This window comes from Camelus bactrianus, chromosome 4 (assembly GCF_048773025.1).
Source record: "Camelus bactrianus isolate YW-2024 breed Bactrian camel chromosome 4, ASM4877302v1, whole genome shotgun sequence".
In the NCBI taxonomy this organism is placed as follows: Eukaryota; Metazoa; Chordata; class Mammalia; order Artiodactyla; family Camelidae; genus Camelus; species Camelus bactrianus.
In genome coordinates, this window is record NC_133542.1 from 9,896,678 (window position 1) to 9,899,364 (window position 2,687).

At 53.1% G+C, this 2,687-nt stretch overlaps 1 long non-coding RNA gene and 1 other non-coding gene across 2 annotated transcripts in view; both read left to right on the top strand.

The window, feature by feature from the left end:
- Positions 1–1,421: 1,421 nt before the first annotated feature.
- Positions 1,422–2,687, top strand: part of LOC141577434 (uncharacterized) — a 3,000-nt gene continuing 1,734 nt past the window's right edge. The window contains exon 1 of the long non-coding RNA XR_012506304.1: positions 1,422–2,396. This is a non-coding gene — a long non-coding RNA (uncharacterized LOC141577434). The remainder of the gene's footprint in view (positions 2,397–2,687) is intronic.
- LOC141577600 (U6 spliceosomal RNA) lies at positions 2,223–2,331 on the top strand. The gene has a single exon (XR_012506854.1). It is a non-coding gene; the product is annotated as a U6 spliceosomal RNA (small nuclear RNA).

Sequence of the window (2,687 nt, forward strand, 5' to 3'; positions counted from 1 at the left end):
TCCTCTGATCGTTCAACTTGACAATCATGTTTGGCGTCTGAGTCTTTCCCCAGGAAGGGAGTCACGGGAGGATAAGCTCAGGAGAACGACCAGCCCCCTCCCACCCCCCACCCCCCACCCCGAGTTCCTCCGTGGCGCTGGTGCCGCCGGGTGAGTCTGACCAGATAAAGAAGGTCACGGGCTGATGACCTACTAGACCACCAGGAGGTCCCATGTTATCAGACACTCATCCAGATTTAGGAGGAAGTTTCATCAGAGACCCTTGTTGATCATGAGCACCTTTTGTGCTCCCGCCTGTTGTGATTCCCTTTCATGCTCCAACCTGTTCGTCCACAGAAGCATGAAACCCCAACCCCAAGACGGGTTCACAGTTTGGAGGGCACTAGCCTGCTGTGAGTCCCCTTTGCCCAGCAAAGCAATCAAGCTGCCTCTTTTCTTCTAAACTCTAAGACCCTGTCTCTGGGTTATTTGGCTCGTCAGGGACGGGGTGGGGGAGGGCGATCTTTCGGCAACACCCGCAGAAGTTTCCCTGAGTGGCAGGAACCAGCGTGGCCCTCAGGCCTCAGCCCCGCAGGCAGGCAGGCAGGCAGGCAGGCAGGCAGGCAGGCAGGCAGAGTTGGAGCGACCGTTGGTCCCGCCCCCGCCCGCGCTCCACCCCCCCCCGCCCCCGCCGCTGCTTCCGCCGCCGCCGCCGCCACCGCCGCCGCCGCCGCCTCCCAGGCCTTCTCCACCGATCGGTCCCAAATCGACTGACTGTCTCCTGGAAGCGGGGGCGGGGACGTCAGGAGGATCCATTCGGCAGGGCCTCGTTCAATCGCTTCATTCAAATGCAGAAAGCTCTGTGCTCAGGTCAGAGCCTTTGACTTGGCCTCCGGCTCCTCTCTGTTGAACGGCTTTTGTTCTTTGGTTTCAATTTCCCCACCCTTAGGCCACCCCGTCCCAACTGCACGGAGGGAGGCGGGAGGGAGGGGGAGAATCTCGCCTGGTCTCAGGCCAAAGGAGTCCCCTCCTTTTCCTAATCTGGGTAAACCCCACTACACCGTTTGAGAATCATGGAAGGGCATGGAAGCAGACCTCTGACTTGATAGATTCCTCTGGGATGGGAGACTTTAAAAAAACAAAATTCTTTTTCCCCTGCTTCCAGGGAGGCAGAAAGGAGGGCCAGAGTGTTCCTCTTGCCTCGGGCAGTTCTTTGTTTGTTTCTTTCTTTCTTTTGTTAAATCTTTTTTTTTTTTTCCTTTTTTTCTTCCAGTTTTATTGAGACAGAGTTGACATACAGCAGTGTATACTTTGGGGGGGGGGCGGGGAGAGGAATTCGATTTTATGTATTTATTTTTGACCGGAGGTACTGGGGATTAAACCCAGGACCTTGTGCTTGCTTGCTAAGCACACACTCTACCACTGACCTATACCCTCCCCTTGGCCAGTTGTGAAGTCCCTTTCATTCAGCATAGTCCATCGGGCACATTTTGGGGCAGCCTACTCTGGACCCCAACATTTCCCTATTCTGTAACTTCCCTGGAAGTTTTACACATTAAAAGCTGGGCTGTTGACTGTGCATGTGCGTCCGTGCGTGCGTGCGTGCGCGTGGTGTGGGGGCAGGAGGGAGGGAATAGTTTCCTAGAGGGCCTGCGTTTCATGGACCCAGTTTCTTAGTTCTGAGAACAGGTCTGTTCAAGGAAACAGTTGTAGTATCTCGTCTCAGGAGGCGGTGGTGTCGATGGGCTTCTGAAGCTAGGCCTAGGGAGCAAGCAGTCAGGTATCGCCTAAGAGGCACTTGTGTGGAAAACCAAAGTACAGCAAAAAGGTTAATCATTGGAGCAGATGAGAAACCAGATTCAGGGCCGGGAGTAGGGGGTCAGTCTGGTAGGAGATTTCCACACATCGGGGTCATCGAAACGGCTCGAGCAGTTTGAAATGCCTCTGATGATGTCCTGGGGTGTTCGGCTCAACTCTCTGAGCGGCTCCTCCAAAAACAGGCCCTAGGATGGTTTCCACAGGAGCTGTTGTGGCCATTTCTCTGACGTTTACCTCCCGTTGTCCAGCTTCAGTCTGCAGGGCTTCAGGAGACGGAGCATTTTAGTACTCAATGATGCCAAGACAAAAGGGTGAGAGAAAATGGGAAACGTTCGTGGAGATGGTCCTAGGCAGATAGTGGAGGCAACTAGAAGACCTTCAGTCTCCGGGCCGGCTTTCAGGTTGAGACAAAAACCCTAAGGCAAGCGCTTGCTGCCACAGCACATCGACTAACACGGGAACCATCCAGAGAAGATCAGCACGGCCCCTGAACGTGGACGACACACGCACATACGTGAAGCGTTCCGTAGCTTTAGTGATGTCAGTCACCCAGAGGAAGACAGATATCCTATGCCATCACTTCTAGGTGGGATCTGAAAGTAAGTCAAGACACCCATCCATACATAAATAACTCCATTTTAAAAAGACTCCAAGGAACCTATTTACAAACCAGAAACAGACTGGACTCGCAGACATGGAAAAGAAACCGATGGTTAACACAGGGGACAGGGTAGGGTGGAGGAACGGGGGAGGGCAGAGGGATAAATCAGGAGTTTGGGATTAGCAGATATAAACCACCCTATACAAACTAGGTACACAAGTAGGTCCTACTGTCTAGCACAGGGAACTATGTTCAATAGCTTGTAATAACCTATCCTGAAAAAGTATAC